Consider the following 23562-nt stretch of genomic DNA (forward strand, 5'->3'; position numbering starts at 1 on the left):
AACATGTTGGTCTGCTGGCTGAATTGGCCCTTATCCTGTAGTCCACCACATTCCTTTATGGGATGATAGGGAGGTATTAGACTAGTAACCAAGGAGACTCGTGTACTCCACCATCCTTGGAGGATAAGGGAGGGAACTGGGGCATGTTTTGTTTGATGGCATTGTGAATTGAAGTATGTTGTTGATCAACCCCAGTCTGCCTGGCCAAGCAGACCTATCAACCACAGGCAAGCAACAGCCTTGCCACCTCATTTAATGAACCAGTATTCCCTTGTGGCTGACAGTGCCCTGCAACGGCAAGGTGCGTTGAATAGTGTGGAGGTTCGGTTCCTGGATGGATGCTGCATTAGCATAATCCAGTTAACATGGGCACCATAGCAGGCCCCACATCACCCCATTATTTGGTGATATGGTTACCACCCAACATTGTAAATGGTTTCCTGGGTTGCAGGAAACCATTAGGCCTGTCACCTGGTGTAAAACCACATGAAGTGGAAAGAAGAGAAAAAGTGACAGGAAGGAAAGGGAGAAGTAGGGAGTGAGGACAAACAGAATGATAAAGTTGAAGGAAGAATAGGTAGTACTACAGTGCAGCCTCTAAAGTTTGCAAACCTCTAAAGTTCAATTGCCTTGATTTATGAAAAATGTCATTATTTACCAAAACTAGCTCAGAAATAATCAGAGACTAGTAAAAAAAAAAAAAATACCCGACTACACCCATCTGGTACTGATGACCTCACCATAAAGCGTGTGGTCACCCATAATAATAATAATTTCCTTTCCTCGTCTTGGGTAAGCTGTTTATTATTTGAGTCAGTTTTATCGTATCCAAATTTGACCATAATTGTGGCTTCAAACAGGTGTCCTGGCTTTACCAGTTACTGCAGTGCTGGGAACAAAAATGATGCAGTATAAGAATGCAGCCACAAGTACTTAGTGTGTGTTGTGAAATGACTGGTGATGGAAACTACCATATATGACAGATTTGACAGTTCTCAGTGCTGTACTAACTGAAACCAGAGTAAATAACTCATTGCAGGTGTTGTCAAAGATAGCGGTGGTGTTAAACCTGACAGTGTATGACATTACAAAGCAGTGTGATAAGGTTTTTAAGTTTTTGAGTGGAATTATGGTAAATATTCCTTTATCACACAACACCACTTGTCAGACGTCAACTGATTTTATTCACTTTTGACTGAAGCATGATTGTTGGTAGGCAGCAGTCTTAGTGTAATTCTAATAGATCATTTGCATCACAGTTAAACCACTGTGTAATCTATTTTTGAGTAGATATAAACCACCACCATCTTCCATTTATTTTTCACACACACGCAATGTACTTATGTATTTCATCACTGAGATTGCAGTATTTCTGCAAGATTATAGTAATGCAGACTGGCAGTAATTGTACGTATCATAAAATGTCATAAAATAAACTATGTAATCAGTGCACAATGTGAAGTGTAGCATCACATATGGGTTGGTTATATGGTTACCACCCAGCATTGTAAATGGTTTTCTGGCTTACAGAAAGCCATTAGGCATGTTACTCAATGTAAAGCCACCTGAAAAGGAAGGAGTAATAAAAATTGACAGGAAAGATGTGAGAAATAGGGAGAGAGGAGGACAGAAACAAAAATAATGGAGATAGTGGGCAGTGCTACATCAAGGAGTGGATAGTGGTTGCTGAAAGATGTAAATATTCATGTTCAGTACTGTAGTTTTTACGTAAATAAATGAATGCATAATTACTGTCCCTTACAACTTACTGATTGATGTTAAATATGGATACAACTGCAAAGTGTTTTAGAACAAGGGGACATACACAAGATGAGGAAATGAAATGTGAAAGAAACACTTCATGGTTTGTAGCTATTATAGTACTGATCCTTAAGAGATGAGATAAATGGTAGTGTTAACAATGGAAAATAGGATGCTTGAACCCAGCTAGTTAGGCCAGACAACAAAGCTTGTGTCAAAAGCATGTCTAAACCATGAGAATTCAGACAGCCACAGAAATGCTTTATTAAAAGTTCAAATTTTTCAAAAGTATCCCTACGTGTCAAGTGGGGTTGGTGGAGGATTAGTGCCCCTCCCTGTAAAACAATTAACTCTAAGCCCTTGGCCACCCCGTGTGGGATACATGGCGTCTGGCAATGAATGAATGAATGAATGAATCAAAAGGACACAAGAACTTCGAATTTAAGTGGTTGCACTGTATGTATATCAAGTGAGTGGATGATCAGTCACCTACTGCCTGCAGGACTAGTAATCAAGGAGACACATGAAAGCAAGGCTCCTGTACCTGTAAAGTGTATTGCTATAGCACATTGATATGACTGGTAGCCATAACCAAGGAGACTGCCACCTCATGAAGGCAACTTTCTCCATTGTCTGTTAAATTTGTTATAGCATGTTATCAAACCTGACAGATCCCTGTTCCCTTGTGTCTCAGTTGATGGCAGTGTGTAGTGTGATTGGAGGGTTGATACGACTAGTAACCAAGGGTGATGGTATCTAGGGCTGGTGGTGGTACTGTCAAAGCTGAGGGAGTGTGGCCATGTGTGGATTACCACTAGGGTGTGGGAAGGAATTGCAACTTGTTCACTGTTTGGTGAGAGGCTGTGTATGTGGTGTTAGAGATAGACTGTGAAAAATGCTGACATGGTGTGTGCAGTGTGTGTGTGGGGTGGGGGGGGAAGCATTTGGAGATTTCAGGCATGAAAGGATTAGTCTTGCTGTTGAGTGTGTGGCGGATTTTTTAAATTTTTATTTTGAGGACATGCTATGTGCTGGAGGTGGAGCTGGTGTTAGCTGTGTGGCTAGGGTAAGGAGTGGCTGGAGGAAGTTCAGAGAGCTGTTGCCTCCTGACATTGAGAGGCCTCTTCCTCAGTGCTAAGAGATCTTTGTATGTGGCACGTGTTAGGAGTGTAATGCTGTATGGTGGTGAGACCTGGGCAGTGAAGGATGAGGATGTTCATAGGCTTAAACATACAGTAATGACAACAATTAGATTTGTTTTTAGTGCATCCTTGAATGACAGGCCTTGGGAGGGGTGTTAAGACTGCAGTTGAAGAGTTGAGAAGAAGAATGGGACTTCAATGTATTGATGTAGTGATGAGGAGGGGTAGGTTGAGATGGTTTGTACTTGTGGAGAGGTTGGAGGGTGAGAGCTGTGATTGTTTAGGGTCGAGTTGTGAGAAGCAGACTAAAAAAAGACCTGGGATGAAGTCAGAGTGAGACCTCAGGGCTAAGGGACTGGACAGGGAGACTGCCAGAGATCAAGTAGTATGGAGAGTTGCCATTAGGTGACCAAGGCTATGCAGGCATGTTGAAGCCTTTGTAAGCGATGGGAAAATAAACGAAGTAACCAAGGAGACTGTCATACCTCATAATTAAGGACCATCAAACAATGCAACCCCTCTCCTGCCCCACTCCATTTTTTTTTTTTTTTTAATTATTATTTTTTTTTAAATCAGTGCAACCCCTCTATTTATTAATTTTTTCAAACAGTGCAACCCCTATCCCCCCTATCTTCACTTTTTTAATTTTTATCAAACGGCGTAACCTCCTCCCCCCACCCTTTTTTTTTTTTTTTTTTTTTTTCTCTCCACTAGTGCAACCCCTCTCATTCTCCAGTGTCTTCATTTTTTTTTTGTCAGTTGATAGTGTTTCTGTAAAGTTTAGTCAGGGTAGAATTTTCCATTACCAGTTGTATGGTGGGAATACTCTTAGTTTAGGCCATACCTGTGGCTAACGAGGACATCTGTATATGCACTGTACAGTATTTGTGGATGTGGGAGCATCTCTTGGCCAGTCAGTTAGACCATAGGATTTTTCAGCAGAACTTCACTTGTGTAGATTTTAATATATTGCGGCCCTCATGATCCCATATCCATTACTTATATATTTATATGTGCTGACCATATTTTTTTTATTCCAATAAATGTATCTTTAATGTAAATGCTTCTTTAATATAAATGTTTCAATATTTTGTCTAGTGGAGTAGAGTTTATCGCCTTTTAAGACTAATGAAAAACAGCTTGATTTTGACCAGGCAGTCTTATAATTTCCGATATTTGAGAGGTAGTAAAATTAATTGTGCTTTTTAAATGTAACGTCAGTTGCTTTGCCAATGAGTGAAGTATTGCTGCAACTTTTAATCAAAATACTAAACGCACAACCAAAGAACTGCAGCTAAAAAAAAAAAAAAATGCATGCTCCGGGTGCAGACCAAAAATTATTTGAAATATCTCGACATATTGGATCATTGGCACATAGTGATGCAGCTTGCCAATTTTTATTCCATCTGACTACAACTGTTGCATGTTTATCTCATTTGTACTGCTGCGTCAATGGTCACTGCCCCTCCGAAACATCTGCTTGCATCCCTCCACCACCCTGGCGGGTGCATAGCACCTGTCTAGCAGCAAACTCTCATCCGTTTTCTGTCCAGCTCTCAAATGCAGGAGTTAACCTTGTACGCAGTAGGTCAACTCTGGAACTGCTTTTCACTCTTCCTACTGCCTATGATCCTCCAGTCTTTTTAATGCTGTGTCTAGGCATCTCAAGATGAACGATTTTGAATTTGGCACTTAACTTAGTTTTTTGTTGGAGGGAACAGTCACTCAGGTTTTCTAGCATTTGGTTCCTTCTTCCTTGCATAAAATATTGATTAAAATTGTTGTGGGAACAACATTGCCTAAAAATTACCAGCTGTAATGTTCATCTGTCATGTTGGACTAAAAAACCTATTGCCTGGGTATGAATGGCTTGGTAGGCCAGGAACATTCATTCATTCATTGCCAGACGCCATGTATCCCAAACGGGGTGGCCAACGGCTTAGAGTTAATTGTTTTACAGGGAGGGGCACTAATCCTCCACTAACCCCACTTGACACGTAGGGAGAACGTTATGCCAACAGCATCTGGTGTTCCCAGGCGGTCACCCATCCAAGTACTAACCAGACCCAACGTTGCTTAACTTCGCTGATCGAACGGGAAGCGGTGTACTCAACGTGGTACAGTACTTTATTAGTTGCCTACTTGCACCAGACCATGAGCAGTGGATTTAAACTTCAGCCAGTCTTGGTTAAGATGTGTGTGTGTTTATGACCACGAAATTAACAAGGGTTATATAAACTGTAGCAGCCAGTTGCGGTTGCTCAATCGGTAGAGAGGTGGCCTGCAGTCCTAACGGACCCAGGTTCGAATCCCGGCTGGGGCAGGGAACAGTTTAAGGATTTGAATTTCATTAAATCAGGCTTTACTGATCTACCAGAAGACCCGCCGACATGTCGTAAAAATACCCCTGCTAATACCAATACACCAGTCCTGCATGAGACAGCCCTAGCATGTATTCAATATGGACGGTGGGTGTTAGCGCCGAAGTGGTGACATGTAGAGGTGTATGGTATGTAGGAGGACCGCTGGGCCTTGATAGCAGGCTGTGAAGCCTATGCCCAGAGTCGGACACATAAAAAAAAAAAAAAAAAAAAAGTTCATAAGTAACCTTGTAATTTTATAGAAGTGCTGTTCCAAGGTTTTTTAAGGGAACGAAGTCTTAAAAGGCGAGAAATGTTACTTCATTACTTGCAAAAATATAACAGCCATATATTTTTTTTTTTTTTTTTTTTTTTTTTTAAAGATCTGTTATTGGTAGGTAGGTTATGGCAACATTCCACGAGTTTAGTAAGAAACATGTCATTTGGTTGTCTATGCTCCATAAATTAGAATTGGGAGACTGAGGGATGGAGTGGAGTGGGCGAGAATTAACTAGGAGTGTATGTGAGTGAGGTAGGAGGGGAGACCAAGGATGAGATGGAGGGCTGGAGTGAGAGACTAAGGGCCAATTCGCACTATACGGTTCGTCTTCGTAGGGTTACAGTTCATTTGCTATGTAACTGTTCACACTATACATCCATGATCTCGTCAGTCTGCGTGCAGCTGTGGCTCCGACAAAAAGCCTCAGAAATTAGTGTAAAGCAGCTTGCTGCAACTTTCATTTTTGCACAACTACTTAGGTGACAATGCCACTGATGTTACAACCATGAATGTCACGAACAATGCAAGCTCTTTAGTAGACATAACTAGATAGGGAGGAAATGCTCCACAAGTTGCATTCGTTGTAAAAGAAATTTAAAAGATTCTTGAAGTCCCACTGGTTCTCTTCCATGGGCATAAAGAGGGTTGAGAGAGAACCTACCAATGGTTATGAACAGGATGTTGGGAGAACCTGTGAATGGTAATTAATAGGCTACTTGAGAGTGAGCCAGTGAATGGTAATGGATAGGGTGTTAAGAGAGACCCTATGAATGGTAATGAATAGGATGAAGGATAAAATGCTATTTGTCACACTTATAATAAAATAGTGAAATATTTAAATATCTTACCCAATTTTTCCAATCCCTCTCCTATTAATTTCCATATTTTTTCTTTCACATGGTTATTGTTGTATTTTCTGTTGCCCATGTCATATAGTTCCTTGTAGCCTCTGACCAGTTCTAATAACTTCTCGTCACTCATGACTGCTTATAGTACTGTTCACGGCCAAAAGCAGTGACAGGCTGAAGTTGTCCTCTGTCGTCTGTAAACACACCGTGACTGATATGTATCGATGATCACACTGATCGGTGGAGGTACGGAGCGTTTCCATACGTATACGTTTCGTTCGTTAGAGATTTCTTCCAAACGTAGCCGATCCGTAAGAGTGAAAGGCGCCCGAAAGATGAACAATAAACGGAAAATTTAGTGTGACGGCCCCATTGATTTCGAAAAAATTAACGTATGAAAACCGTACGGAGACGAACCGTGTAGTGTGAATCGGCCCTAATGTGTGTGAGGTGGAGGGGGGGGAGAGGGAAACTGAGGGATTGAGTAGAGGATGTTGTAAATTGAAATGGGATGGAGAGAGAAATTAACTAGGAGTGTATGTGAGTAAGGTGGATGTGGGGTAAGAGGGAGGGGGAGACTGAGGATGAGATGGAGGGATGAGTGGAGGTATATAGGAGAGGAGGGTGTAAGTTGGGGGTGGAGTATGAGTGTGAGGTGGAGGGATGGAATAGAGGTATGAGAGTGAGGTGTAAGTGGGGGGGATGGAGAGTGAGACTAAGTAGGGGTTTGTGTGAGGTGGAGGTGGGGAAAGTGGCAGGGGGAGACTGAGGATGAGATGGAGGGATGGAGTGGAGAGGTAGCGTAGCTGAGAGAGGGGTGTAAGTTGGAGGGGGGGGAGTGGAGTAGGAGACTAGAGTTTAGGTGAGTGAGGTGGAAGGATGGAGTGGAGAGGTGCATGAGAGAGGAGGGTGTAAGTTGGGGGGTGTAGGAAGATTAATTCTGAGTGTGTGTGTGAGTGAGGTGGAGACTGAGGATGAGATGGAGGGATGGAGTGGAGAGATATATGAGAGGGGGGTGTAAGTTGGGGGAATGGAGAGTAGGAAACAATCAGGAGAGTGTATGTGAGTGAGGTGGGGGGGAGCTGAGGATGAGATGGAGAGGAGAGGAGGGTGTAAGTTGGGGTGTGTGAAAGACTAAGTAGGTGAGTGTACGTGAGGAAAGTGGAGGGATAGGGGAGGGGATGTAAGTTGGTGGAATGGAGAGTAGGAAACTTCAACAGGAGGGTGTATGTGAGTGAGGTGGAGGGAGAGGCAGGGGGGGGGGTCTGAGGATGAGATAGATAGGGAGAGGTATATGATAAGGGGGGAGTGGGGTGTAATCTGGGGTGAGGGCAGGTAGATGGCAATGGACAGGGAGGAGATATGTACCCTCACAGGATCAAGGTGTCTGGCTATAGGTAGATATAGCATATCCACACTTTCACATTGTTATAGTAATTTGGCCATTATATATTTTTACAGTTTTATTTGTTTGCTTGAGATTATACTCTGAACTTTCGCTTGGCCTAAAATTTTAAATCTTTCCAGCTTGAATTATGAGTTGTAACTTTCTGAAAACAGGATAGTAGGCACTGTGTGAAAAGGATTATGAGTAATAGCATTGCCTTTTTGTGCCTCGAGTTACTCTTATGTGACACAGCTTGAAAATAATGAAAAATTGGGCCAAGTTAGTGAAGAGTAAATATTGTTCAGTGGAATGTGATTTTGTTGCTGTTTAACATGCATCACAACCAGTCCATGTTGGTATTTTTTAACGTCTTCAGTACTGTTACATCTTTTCTCAGTGTATTGTTGCTGTGTCCCAGATGATTTTATTCTTGCTGCTGCCAGACGATTTTACTCAGCTTAGGAAGGGGGTCTCATAGTGAAGGGAGGCCATGTCTCCTCCAGTATGAGATAGCACTCCAAGCTGAATAAAATCGTGTGGCATCAGCAGGAATAAAATGTCCTCATACTGAAGGGGTTAATTGGCTCGTCTTTGGTATACTGTATGCCCTGTTGATTAATGGTACATTGCTTCCGCTTTAACATGCCTTAGCAAACACACGTTGCGTGGTGCACACAGTGTTAGCAATGCATGTTAAGTAGCCCTTTTGATCGCTCTGTTGTATGCCATGTGTTCTTGTATAGCTCTGCCTGGCATTAGCTGGGCAGAGCAATACAAGACATGGCATCTACACAGTGATTTGAAGGGCACGGTCTTGGAAGCATCTTGGGGTAGGGCGCAGAACCTATCTCGATAAATCGGCCACGAAAATACGGACTGGCAACCCTCCCTTAGGGTTCCCAGTCCTTATTTCTCTGGCCGATTTATCGAGATAGTTTTTTTTTTTCACCTTCTTCACTTAAATGTATCTTTTTTTCACCTTCTTCACTTAAATGTATCTTAGTGGAAATAAAACCAATGTATTTACCTTGTCTTTATTATATATACATATACCTTTTTTGTATATTACTTATATATGTATAGTACTTATATATATATATATATATATATATATATATATATATATATATATAGTACTTATATATATATAGTACTTATAGATGTATAGTACTTGTACTTATATATATAAAGTACTTATATATGTATAGTACTTTGAAAAATATCAGAAAGAGAATACCAATAGACATGAATAGTATGGAGGAGAGATCACTTCATACTATTCATGTCTATTGGTATTGTTTTTCCGATATTTTTCAAAGTACTATACATATATATGTACTATACATATATAAGTACTATAAATATATAAGTAACTTATAACATTCAAAATTTTGCACTTAGAAAAAATTATGAACTTAAAAGGACAATATAAAATGACATTAAAGAATAAAAGAAACATATTAAAAACAAACAAAACAAGACACATGAAGCAGGACAGGGCATTAACGGCAGGATATAGAACAGGACAGGGAAGGACACAGCACAGATGACAGGGCAAGAACAGCAAGACATGACACATGATGATGGAAGGACACAACAAGGCAGGTCATAGCAAGGCAACACAAGCAGGATACAGCAAGAGATGGAAGGGCAGGACACAGGGTAAGAATAGCAAGGAGGGGAGGACAGGCCAAGGACGGCAGGGCACAGCAAGAGTGCAGATGACAGTGCATGGGTGTAGGGCAGGACAGGGGTGGCAGGGCACAAAGCAGGACATAGCACAGATGATGGAAGGGCACAACAGGGCAGGTCATAGCAAGGCAAGACAAGCAGGATACAGCAAGAGATGGAAGGGCAGGACACACACAGGAAAAAATAGCAGATATGAAAGGGCAGGACACCCTAGCCAAGAACAGCAAGGAGGGGAGGACAGGCCAAGGATGGCAGAGCACAGCAAGAATGCAGATGACAGTGCATGGGTGTCGGGCAAGGCAGGGGTGGCAAGACAGGGCAGGGGAGGGAATAGCAAGGGTGTAGGGGAGGGCATGGCTGCATATTGCAAGGGTGTAGGGGAGGGCATGGCTGCATATTGCAAGGGTGTAGGGGAGGGCATGGCTGTACAGTGTATTGCATGGGTGTAGGTGAGGGAAGAAAAGTGCAGGGGTGCAGGGCAGGACAGATGTGGAAGGACAGGACATGGTTGACAGAACAGGGATGGAAGGACAGGACATGGTTGACAGAACAGGGATGGAAGGGCAGGACAAGGATGACAGGAATAGCAAGGGACACCTGGTAGGGCATAGCAAGGGTGGGGGTGGTAGGGTGGGTTGCAGGGTGGTAAGGTTAGGAAGAGGAAGGAAGAGGAGGAGGAAGGAGGAAGAGGGGAAGAAAGGAAGGGAGAGAAGAACGAGGAGAAGAGAAGGCCTAATACAATAAGAGGGGGAAGGGAGGAGAGGAAGCCTAATACAAAAAAGGGAGGAGGAGGAAGGAAGAAAAGAGTGAGGAGGAAGGAAGAAGAGGAAAAGAACAACAAGGAGGAGAAGAGGACGCCTAATACAATACGGGGAGGAAGAGGAAGGAAGGGAAGAACAACGAGGAGGAGAAGAGGAAGCCTAATACAATACTTAACTATATGAAGTACTAAAACACACTGAGAATAAACACTGAACTCTGTTTTCCTTTGTAATATTAATGCCAGCAAGGGGTATCATTAGTTTATGCTTCAAAAACTGCTTGTGGGTCAAATAATAATAATAATAATAATAATAATTTACTGGCAAACCCCTATCAGTAATTCCTCATTTAAGATACTTTCACTAAGCACAGTCTCTCTCTTAATGTCACTCAAAAATACACTTTTCACAAACTTCTGAATTAATCTCAAAGGTGTGCTGTGAAAGATCAATATTAATTCATCTAAAAATATTATTTTTTAAAATTTAACACAAATAAATATTGCTAGTTAGTTCTGTCTTGCATATGATCCTTAAATGCTGGAGAAAAAGTCCCTCTTGCTGGGACCCGACCCTAATTTCACGCAATCAGCAATTTAAGGGAATATATATCAATTATTAAATGAGGAATTACTTTCTGCTGGCATTATACACAAACAAAACTCACAATTTACACATATTCTGTTTTTAACTGTGTGGAAAATGTGCCACTAGATCTCAGATGATGTGTTTATATATACAGTATTTCAAAGCTATGCATATATATAGAGGTGTACATGATGGCCCTGTAGAAACAGTTCAGTATTTTTATATCATTTGTATCGTACCATTCATGAAGGCTTTAACATGCATTCATTGGCCATAGTCGCCTAATGGTGGCTGTCTATGCTGCTCAATCTCTGGCAGCCACCCTATGACCTTGTCTCGAATTTTTTTTCCAGTCGGCCTCACAACCCTACCCCCGAAATTCACACTTCTCACCTTACGCACCCAATTGTTATAAAATTGCGGTGCAGGGCAGACACCTTCAGGTGGTGGCACTGATATAACCAGGCCGTGTCCAGTGAAAAGGGCTAGATGCTCACTCACTGACCATTTAAGCCCCTGGAATCCTGACTACCTCACATATTTCCCCCTACATAAGTGCTTCAAAATTATCAACTCAGGACTTTTATATTCCAGACCAACACCACTACAATACCAGTTGATGTTCTCAGTGCCAAAAATCCCTCGTGGCTAAACACACAGACACAGGACAAACAAGGGGACTCTCAATGCAGAAGAACACGAACACATAAACCACCACCACAACCCAACAAGACCTCCACACAGAGTTATAAGGCTGCCTCCTCCCCCCAACCTCACTATGTACCTCTTCATAATAACTAATCCCATGAAACAGTGAAATTTTGAGTAATGAGACAGGAATGTCTCCTTGATTACTAGTTCAACTGACCCTCCAGTCTGGCCCCACTTTGTCAGAGGAACATAAAAGCATTACGGCCATTCAAACCACCAAGGAAGTTGTACTAGACCTATTACTTGACCACTGCCCCAAATTAGAAAGTTACCTAAATCCAAATAAAATATGCAACCATTTTTATTTTTCCTCCTTTTTTTCTTATTTCCTTTTTTTTCTGTTAATAATTTATCCTGTACATACTGCCTACCTAGCCACTACAGCCATTCAAAGCCTATAACACTGCACGCCAGCACTAAATTTCACAAGATATAGTCAATATTTTTTTTCTCGCCCCTAAAACGGCCCCCATTCAGAAGGAACTGTGCTGTGAAAATACATGGAATCTCACAGTACAGCTCATCGGCTCCGACCACCTGCACTTATCGCAGTCCGCCGATGGCTGTGGCCGTCAACCTCTCCCCCCCCCCCCCTCAGTACTTTATTACTTCAGAGTGTACACAGCTTTTTTTATAAATAAATATATATATATATATACAGTACTTTATTTTTATTATTTCACACTGTACCTAGCTACCTATACACACAAGGCCACTACAAACATCCACAAATCTGCAGCCAAACAGGACCCTCAAAAACCATCACCAGACACCCTTCACAAACAACCCTACGCAGAGCAACACGAATACACCAACTCTATCTCACCCTCTCTTTACTCTAACTTTGTCTAAAAATGCCTTGTGCTCTCTCTCATGGATCTATCTATCTATCTATTGCCAGACGCCTTAATCCCGTACAGGATGGCCACAAACGTATCGCCTCTCTCATGGATGCTGGGTTGTAAGCATAGTATATAAACACTAAAATACGATGCTGGTTAAGAAGAGCTATGGAAGGCATGTAATAAAAACTTGCAATACAAAAAGTACTTTAAAACAAATCTATAAGCCAAGAAACTGTTTACAATGCTGGGTGGTAACCATATAATCAAACCATAAGTGCTCCCTATGTGTCAACAAGTGGGTTGGTGAAGGGTTAGTGCCCCTCCCCATAAATAAAAGTCAAATGGCCCCCCCCTTAAGGGATTATGGCAGCTGGCAGTAGGCAGACAGATAGATAGACATTCTCATCCTATACCCAACAATAAAATTCACAAGGATACATATTTTCTTTCCTACCCCCTTAAAACGGCCCCCATTCCAACAGAACCATACTGTGAAAAACATATGGAATTTCACAGTACAGGTCACCGGCTCCGTCCACCTGCAATACCTGTAGCCCAAGTGCAGATCCGCCAGTGGCTGTGGCCGTCATCCACTTTTTTTTTTTTCTTTCTTTTTAAACTTTATTTCTACTATTTCAGACGGTACATAGCTACTACCTAGATATACAACAGAAACCTTCAAAAACCATCACCAGACACCCACCCTTAAGACTCAACCATACCCAGAGAAACACAACTCTAACTTGGTCTAAAAATGGCTTATGCTCTCTCATGAATGCTGAGTTGTAAGAATACAGTAAACAGGCATTAAAATATGATGCCTGTCACAATGAAAAGCTATGGAGTGAATGCAGGTCTAATGTTTTGTTTCTGCCTGTGGGACACGTTAAAAAAAAAAAAACCAAAACATGAAATTTTGTGCCAAGTTAGAGTGAAATGAGTATACCCAGACTTCAACACAATCATCATCTTTCTCTACTTCAATGCCAACACAATACACAACTCACACACACTGCACTATGCCCACAGTGTAATGCTTCCTGCCACACCACACCACACTCACATTTACCACAGTGTAAGGCCTCCCCCCCTCACCACAACACACTACTACAAACACTCACCACATGTACCACAGTGTAGGCCTCCTCCCACACACCACACCACACTACCACAACAGACAATCCTTCAACATATACCTCTGGGGCTGCCAGGGTTTCTGTAGTCAGTCAAGTGGGATTACAAGCCAAGATTTACTAATACATAGCAAATATTCGTCAAAACAGCATAATTTGGATATAATATGTTTATCATCCACTGACAAAGGAATTCAATTTATCATGAGAATTAATTTGCTGGAAGGGATGGTTATGACGGCCAATACAGCTGATAGGAGGGTCAGAGGCATGTAATGATTTTAGCACTACAACAACAGGGTCTCTCTATCTCTCATGACAGAAATATTTGAGGTGGGAGCAAAGAACAAAGAATAAACAAGCATTAAGGGGGCGAACTATCAGTACCATGCCTAGTGAAGTGGACTAATCATCATCATCATCATCATCATCATCATCATCTTCGTAACCAATTATTTTTCAATCATCGTAACCATTTTTTTTTTCTTTTTCAAGCAGTCACTCCTATCCTGTTTATTTATTTTTTTTACACATGAATAAAATGCATAGGGCCAATAAAGCAAAGAGGAAACCCAAGAGAGAGTGAAACTAACTGCACGCCCAATGAAATGGCTCATACACTCATTCACTTACCATTCAAATCCTAGTATCTTACACACACACACACAAAACCATGGGGACATCACACATCCTTGCTCTCTCTAATCATAAACCATGACAACCCAACCCAACAGACATCAACACCATCACAAACACCCAAACGATACACAGACCAAGAAAACACAACAATGAAGGAGAAATATCAACAGCATAGCCTAAGAATCAGCAGAACGATAGTAATTCTAAAAACGTATCAACCATTGGCTGTGATGTTGGAGACCTTGCAACTTTATACAACATCGTCTGCCATCATCCAATCCTATGTCACCCCATAAGGAGCGTAGGAAGCCAGGGCTAGGCATACTGCACAAAATTCTCTGCTCAACACATAATACTGCTGATTTCTGAGATGCCCTGGGTTGAAAGACGATAGAGACCTGACAGGCAAATTGGTTCTTGCTCATGCTTAGGAAAATATGGCAAATGACTGTGTGATAGGAAGAGATATATCAAAATAGTTTAGTCTATGGGCACCCTAGGATCTCTCCCTACCTATATCAATCTATCTATAGCCTGACGCCCTAATCCATATAGTTAAAAAAATTTCAAACACATGCCACATTTTCCCACATATCGATAAGAGTATAACATATTCCAATTCAACATATAACTATAGTCAGTTTATTTCCATCTGACAAAACAAGGCAACTTTTATCACTTCAGTACTAAATCATTGATGTATAAAATTCATTATGTTTTAGTGAAGGGGTATGGATGAATCTCCTGGGTTACTAGTCAAATTAACTCTCCAGTCTGACTACACTTGGCCATTAAGCTAACGGTTATGAATCTCTGTCAGGTGAAGCAAACTGACTATAGAATAAATCAACAGAAATAAAGACACCAAGAAAACACTCCCACATCAATATATAAAACATAGTCAGCCACAGGAAAAATAATATAAAAAACATAAACCGTATATATGCAGGAAAAAATCTCGTTAATCTCTCACCTAAATGAAGGGAATCAACACCTATGTTTAATGAGGGGAATAACCTCAGAATGATTGTTATTTTTGGATATAAATGAAGGGAAACGACTCAAGTTGCTCATCAACCTTTGACATAAATGGTCGTTAACTGAGGATGCTTGTTAGTTTTAAAATCTCAGTGCTATTTAGGACAATACATTTTTCTTTTTAATGCAAAGAAGCAGAAACTGAAGAGTGCAAGAAATAATACACAAAAGAGAGCCAAATATCTTACATCTGAAATTCCTGCACACATTGCATTTACAAGACTGGAGGTCACAGGCAGAGGGAAATAGAGATTGAGAAAAATAAATTCAAGTTGACCTGTTGCCAAGTACAATCAACCAAAGAAGGACAAGAGTACATATTTTTTTCAGCATATTTTTTCCTGTGGCTGACTGTGCAGTACATCACAATGACATGGTAATAATAATAATGCATATATAACAACAAAATGGGCATAACAATTGGCATACAAATACAATAGCCAACATCAACAATTCAGGAGGGATAATATATACAAAACACCCATTTTTATTGTTGGGTAAACAAGCACTATGGCTTTTTTGCAGAGTCCTTTTATTTGCCACAGTTATTTACGATCTTTTGGGCTGACAATACCTGCTGTTGTGGTGGTCCTTGGCTCATTTTAATTACTAAGAATCAGAGTCAATGCTGGAGAAACTAAATACTCGAATTTAATCAAAGAAAAGAGCCAATAGGAGCTCCCAAATTCTTACAACCAAGATTATCCTCTAATATTCTTCAGACGTGTGTGTGCATCTTTCAGGAGTTTACTCTGGAAAATGACAAGCATATATCCTTAGCAAAGTTTCATAGCTCATTTAGCCACATCTCATTCAAGAAGGTAGATGATCAGCACACAAAGATAAGCTACAACCAACTGACACTGTTTTACTTAGGCAGCAAATACTGTACTGGCAAAAATGCTGAAACTGATGCTGTGTTGGTTCAGAGAAGTGGTTTGATTACAGCACTACTACACAGGCATATCCAAACACCTGCCACTGTCCTACTTAGCCAAGAATACAGGACCACAGCAACAGCAGCCCACAATTTACTAAACTAAAATACAGGGCTGCCCATATATATCTGGTGTTGTCGGCTCAGTCTGCGGGTATGGGGCAGCACGTATTTTGACAACTTAATTATGCTCCGTTTAACTGGGTATTAAATTACCATCATTCCTTTGTAAATGCTAGTTGAAACATAACTAATATGGTGCTAGTCATGAAGAAGTGCTATGGAAAGGATGTTGGGCCACAGTGCTATCTTATTCTGCCAGTGACGTGAGGGAAATGAATCTGCATAAGGACAAAAATCTTGTCTCTTTGTGTCATGTTTGTGTCATACCTTGTGCCATGCTTTTGTGTGTCATTTCTGTGTGTGTCATGTTTCTGCATGTCATGTCTCAGTGGCTCTTCAATTTGTATATGGATGGAGCTATAAGAGAGGTAATAGGAAGGAATGTGAATATATTGGTATCTAGTGAGGAAGGGTAAGATGTGGAAACTTCCTGAGCTGTTGCTTGCTGATGATACTGTATTGTGAGGAATGTGAACTGCAAGGCTTGGTGCATGAGTCTGAGGATGTAAGAAACAGAATCCTAAAGAGAATATAAGTATGGGTAAAGTTATGGTCTTAAGGGAAATCACAGCATACAGAGTGAGACTGGATGGTGAGGAAATAAATAATGAAGGTGCATCCAAGTACTTTTGAGTGATGAGTGAGGATGGAAGGATGTGCTTGAATGGGTACAGCAGGGTAGAAAGGTTGCTGGATCACTGAAAGCTGTGATAAGACGTTGAGAAATGAGGCTTAGATCCCGTTGGAAGGGCACAAGAGTGAGAGCAGTGGAAATGACCTGAGGAATGTGTGGAGTTTTATGGACAGACAGATATACAAATGAGGAAGTGGAAAAGTGCTGTGGTGCTATTAGGAGAAATACTTTGGGATAGTTTGGCCATGTAGAGGATGGGGAATGAGAGAATGACTAGAAGGTATGTGTATGATGTGAAGAGGAGGAGAGACCATGGCAGAGACGGAAGACTGGAGTGGAGAAATACAAGGAAGGGAGGTGTGAGTTAGAGAGAGGACAGTCAAATAGCAGATAACAGAATGACATGGAGTTAATTTATTTGTGGCCTCCCCTTATGCGACTGAGATGTCTGGCAGTAGATAAAAGTCAGTGGAGGGTAAAAATCTCTTCTTACCAAAATGAGTGAACTTTAAGCAATTACTGAAGAAAATGCAAGAAGAGATGGTAAATTGGCAGAGTAAAAATGCAACCAATGGATGCAAGCAAGCAATCACTATCAAGTAAGAAAGAGGTTATGGGAAACAGAAAATGATGCAGGGTAGTGATGGTAAGGCAGAAGTGAACTCCTTATATCAATCACCAAATAGTCAAAATCAATATAATAATCTGTCCAGTCATTATTATTAAAATCATCTTTCTGTTTAGTCATCATCCTCATCCCAGCCTCTTATTCCCACCTTAGGATGGGGTAAGGTATAGTTCAAAATGCAACAACAAAACACATGGGATCAGACATATTTTCTCTATATGAATACACTCTGTATTTTTTAGCATCTATTGGCACATAACCAGTTTCAACTGCATCTGTTTGTAATTTTCAGAAGCATAGTGCAAAAGTATACAACAATACTCTGCCAGCACCAACATATTTCATATTTACCACTCTTCCCCAAATGACATAGAGAACAACATTTCTTCTGTTGCCTGTTTTCCTGATACACAGACAGACACCTTCATATGGCAATGATCAGATATTGAATGTCAGATTAAAATAACAGCCTTCAGTTCCTTTACTATCCCCCACAGGAGAATGGTGGACTAGGAAAGAATAGTAACATTGATGTGCAGTCCTTACCACATAAAATATTTCAAACAACACCTTCCATTCCTACAGCTAGCAGAGAAGTGTCTATATACTTTACTCATATGAAGGGACAGGATTTACTTAAACATTTCATAGCCAATGGTTGTGTATGTGTGGCCAGTTGTCTATAACCTTAGTCGCTTTACTCGAATCTGGCGAAGATGTCTTCTTTCAGAGCTGGCGGCAGCAGGTAAAGAAACTGGTTGTTTGATACGATTAATAATCAAAGTGGACATCTCGTGACTATCATGAGTGACAAGCCAAGTGGCTTCTGGCTATAAGGATATAAGTTACTACACTTGGTGGTAATATACAACTAGGCAGTCACGTGGTGGTGTAAGGGGATCTGGCGCTCCAGCTGGATGTGGCAATATCAGACCATTAAAGTCGTCAGTAGCTAGTCCCAAGGTCTCAGCATACAAAATGGGGAAGCAAAAAATTGGTGAATGACTGGGAGTGGCTGTGAATGTAAGGTCCAACATCTGGTAGATGTGAACAAAGTGTGCAACGTCTGGCTTGCAATATCCACTTAAGAACGTATGCCCAATCCTTGAGGCATTGCCTAGGACGTAAAAAATAAACAAAAAAGCTGACCATCAAACACAACCCCCTCACTAGAGCATTCAGCCCCATACCTGTCTTGACTGTGACAACGTGGTTAACACCAAAACAAATTGAGTGCATGTTTACCTATATAATCATCTTTGTGTTGCCACTTATCCTTCCAACATATGCAATGATGGACTCCTTCTCACTGTCCGACAGTCCCCATTACCCATGTCCAAAGCAGACATATATCATGGCACACTGTGGTGGGTTGTGTGTGCTGTAAAAGTATTGACCCAACCCCCAGAGCATCCCCAATCCCCCAAAACCCCACTAGTAGCAAAAGGGACTTGGGGCCACGCTACACGACAGTATTATGGCAACTAATTAAGCTACAAAATTTTAAAGCTTATCTTTATGATGTAGACTTTTTGTTCATTTACTGTAACGCAAAACTTTAATCTCCTCAATCTGACTTGGCGCTAATTATTTTTTAAAAGCATTACCAGTACTTAGCGTTCCAACTTCCACACAGGGGAATCGACGGGCCGAGGTTCGTAAACAATGAGTAACGCCAGAGCCTGCAGTGAGGATTGGTGTGGAGAGTGAATTCAACAGTTTCAACATTAGCGACAATATACACAAGTATCAAACAACTGGCCATAAAAAAATCTATCCACTGTGCAGTAATTACAATACAAACATCAACATAATAATCCAAGCAATAATCATATGCATCTTCACTTACGTTATCTTCTAGGTGAAAATAGGAGGCTTGCCACTAAATCACGTTAAGGAAATCACCCCAAACACTAAAAAGACAAGCCACTTTGACTGAACTAACACCAGACAATGTTCAATTGAGAGAAACACTACTAGTAGTCAAAGGAGCAGCAAAAATAACATGAGGAACCTTTTATCACAAATTACTTGCAGTATACCGGGTATCTACCTAGCTAACACTTACTGCAATATATCTACTATCTATGTGTATCTGTGTAGTGTTTACCTATCATGTCTACTTTACCTATCAGCTTGAAATATTGCTGAACTGAGGCAACACCTTAGTAGGAGACAATACTAATCATTAAGTGCAGGGGAAAGGTTTCAAAACTATCTATACTACTGGTAAACTTGGGGAATTTACTTACTGTACTATTGTTACTCTGCAGGCATAAAATAAGCATCTTAGCAATAGTTTATCAAGCAGAATGCTAGTCATGAAGAAGTGCAGTGGGATGGATGTAGACATGTGGTACTGTGTTATTCCACACCACAGAGATATATGAAAAAAGCACGTGAATGGACAAATCCCAGGCCATGTTACGGTGCAAGAAATGTAATAATTGAGCATAGACGAATATAAAAATGATTAAAAATCCATCCAATCAGCCCTCATCCAATCCCATGTCGCCCTACAGAGGAGTGTAAAAACCGGGGCTAGGCAAGTTGGTCCTGACATTAAAGATGAAAATAAGTTAAAAATAAAGCTCATAATTATCCTTAGACCCCCAATGCACCACTCTCAACTGAATAAAACCATCTGGTGTTGGTTGGAATAAAGACAGTTGCTCTCCCACTTACGAACAAGAGCTAAGAAGAATTGCTGTTGAGATTAGCCCCTACACCGCGGGCATGTTTACCAATGCTGTGCGTGTGCCGCGGGGTTGTTAGAGACTCCTGTTAGACTCTCAAAAATATGTTGCCAAAAATCAGACAATGGTCCTAGAATATTAAAATTCCATATGCTTATGGCACATACCTTCAGCTTTCTCTTGGAATGTTTGTCGAGCCTTCATCGGTTACCGAAGGACTTATGGAGACCTCTGAAGTTGGGTAACAGAAGTCTCCACTTTACACTTCCTGAGCAGCCATCAGTAATATGATTACCACAGTCCAGATATTAACACTATAAACACTACTCTATGATTTTCAAGTAGTTTGGGATCCATACTCCAAAAAAAAAAACACTGTAGAAAGCAATAGAGAATTACGAGCGCGTCTGACCATCGCACTTGCGCTGGTTAGCTCTTGGTACTCTGTCATTTATTATTCATGAAACCCCTCACACTTTGTCTTTCTATTACTATATAACACTTATATATATCTACAGTCTTTATCCATAAGTTTCCTTCAGTAGTATTAGTTTATTGCTGCTGTAGGGATTCAATTTCTTTCAGTAAAATACGTAGCATTCACTTTCTCGTCCTGTATACTAGCATTGAGAGTGAATCAGTCACTTTCAGTTTCACTCTCATAACTCACAAAATCAGACATGCTACAGTGCTCGTCAGAAGTATCGAGCGCCCTGCGTCCCTCCTAAGAAACAAACCTTTCAACATTGAAAAAACATATAAATAATGCATTTTATTTACCTTTAGTGCTTCGTAGGGTAGCCTTTACGCTTCTTCACGGACCTGAGATATCTTGGAAGTGAAAGGGTGAGGCTCCTGAGGTGCTGGAGGGGTATTTTGTCCCAGGAGTCACGAATGGCGGCTTCCAGCTTAGGCAGAGAGCTCACATCCTTCCCTTGGAGACTCTTCTTTACAAGGTACCAGGGGTTTTCAGTCGGATTGAGGTCTGGGCTATTTCCTGGCCAGTCTTTCATGAATGATACCTCGCAGTCATGAAGCCAGTTGGTGACCAATTTGGCCTTATGAGCAGGTGCATCGTCCTGCTGAAACACTCGTGCACCTGTTAGGTCGAAGGAGTCTGGTAAATGATAACACAGAAGCTCCAGGTAAACATCCTGATTCACTCTGAGGTTGGGAAGTACAACAAGCTTCCCCAAACCCTTCCCTGAGAAACAACCCCATACCATGAGTGAATCAGGATGTTTAACGGTGCTTTCCACGTACCGTGGGTCAAGTGGTTCACTACCTTTGCGCTGGTACACACGTGCTCCTCTGTTACAGGTGACACTAAACGTTGCCTCATCAGACCACAACACTGACAACCATTGCTCCTCACCCCAGTTAAGATATTTATTAGCAAAGGCAAGCCTACGAAGTCGCTGGTTTTTGGTGAGAAGAGGCTTCTTCACAGGCCTGTGACTTGTGTAACCAAGTTCATGGACCCTACGAGACACTGTTCTCACAGACACCTCACCAAACACTTCTGGGTTGCTCTCCTTTATTTTCCTTGCACTCACACAAGGATTAAACTCCACTGCACGTTTTAAAACATTAACAGACCTTGGGGAAGGTTTCCTAGGCCTACCAGACCGCAGTTTCTTTGTGGGAACTTCACCGCTGTTTTCCACTCGAAACTGGGCGCACCACCGACGCACTGTAGATCAAGCCACACCAACCAATTCACTAATTTCCTTTGTCTGGTGGCCTGCCTCCTTTAGAGCAATGATCTGGGATATGATTTCACTCGATAGTTCACGGGTAGGTGCCATAACAAGGTGGCGAAAGTCAAAAAACTGCGGGACACTCGGTAAAAAATGGTGCAAAAAGAGAGGGAGACGCAGCGGAGTTCCTCTCTCTCAGGCAGCCCGTGGGCAACTGAGGCGGGAACCAACCAGCATGTCGGAAGGCCTCAGGCTACCGTGACGTCATGCTAGCACCGCAAACTTGTGGCTCAGTTTTTACCCCCAAAAATGGGTGATTCGTTTTTGGCCATAAGTATTGCGCGCCCGGCGGTAGGCACTTGATAATTTTGACGAGCACTGTAGAGTGAAACTTTCACTTTCATTACTCCTTGGGTATATACTCGTATTCTTATACTACTACTCATTTACATTTCTATTTACGTTCTCAATTTTATTTACGTTATTAACATTTCTATTTTATTTACACTGTGTTATGCACTGTCACTTGAAGTAACTTATAAAACTATTTTCCACTGTTCACGTATATTTACATTCATTACTTTCACTTGCTGTTTACACATTATTTACAATTCCACTTGCACCGTTTTACTCAATAGAAAGATCGTAGTCACTCTTTTATCAATTGTCAGCCCTTTACCTCTTTCCATACGAGGTTTAGTAGGGGGTAAAGGTCACAGGGCCCTTTGCATGGGGGTTAAAAGTCGCTGAAGCTAGCATGCGCGAACAGACGTACCTCCACTTCGGAAGATGAGAGTGAACTGATAAGGGTGGGCCGGGGTGGTGGCCTACCAAGGGAAATTCATTACTACCAACGTTAGCCTCTTGACACAGCTAATTTATAGCAACGCTGGGTCTGGTTAGTACTTGGATGGGTGACCGCCTGGGAACACCAGATGCTGTTGGCACCCCTACGTGTCAAGTGGGGTTGGTGGAGGATTAGTGCCCCTCCCTGTAAAACAATTAACTCTAAGCCCTTGGCCACCCCGTGTGGGATACATGGCGTCTGGCAATGAATGATGAATGAATGAAATGATTGACAGGAAATCTAGACAATACATTATAATTAGGTAGTTCCAGGTGAATGTAAATATCACTTAGGCTTCTCCCTTCCCTTCTTATATGTATATTTATTACGAAAATAGATTATATGGCATATTTCAAGGGGAAATAAACAGCAAAAATTAGCGAACGAGCGCACGTGAGGTGTTGTCAGGTGATAATTAGCCAATTCCAGGTGTATGGCACTCTCACTTACCTTATTTCTTTCTTGTATATATTATTTGGTATAAGAATAGGGCACAGGGCTTATTTCAATGGATGAAATCAGTGAAAAATTCCAGGAAAGATTTACTTAGCGTAGCAAGGCCTGGCAGGCGAGAGGATAGGGTAATGGAAAGGGGGTAGGGAGGGGAGTCAAGAACGGGGAGAAATTGCTAAATTGTCAACAATGGTTGGGAGTACAGATGAGATTAGGAGTGCTGACTAGTGTTGGACATTGGCAGTACTGATAGATGATACAAGCCCCCACTTGGAAGCCCAGGTAAATTCAAAATAACACAGAATCACAAAAGCGACGCCCCGCGGTATGATCCCTTGCTCCCAAGCGTCACGAAAGTG

At 41.4% G+C, this 23562-nt stretch overlaps 1 pseudogene; it reads right to left on the reverse strand.

Annotated features, from left to right (window-relative positions):
* Window positions 1–4915: 4915 nt before the first annotated feature.
* LOC145400328 (5S ribosomal RNA) lies at window positions 4916–5034 on the reverse strand (annotated as a pseudogene).
* Between the last annotated feature and the right edge of the window lie 18528 nt (window positions 5035–23562).

The sequence above is a fragment of the Coenobita brevimanus genome, chromosome 51 (genome assembly GCF_032717465.1).
Source record: "Coenobita brevimanus isolate Jiangsu-jjx chromosome 51, ASM3271746v2, whole genome shotgun sequence".
In the NCBI taxonomy this organism is placed as follows: Eukaryota; Metazoa; Arthropoda; class Malacostraca; order Decapoda; family Coenobitidae; genus Coenobita; species Coenobita brevimanus.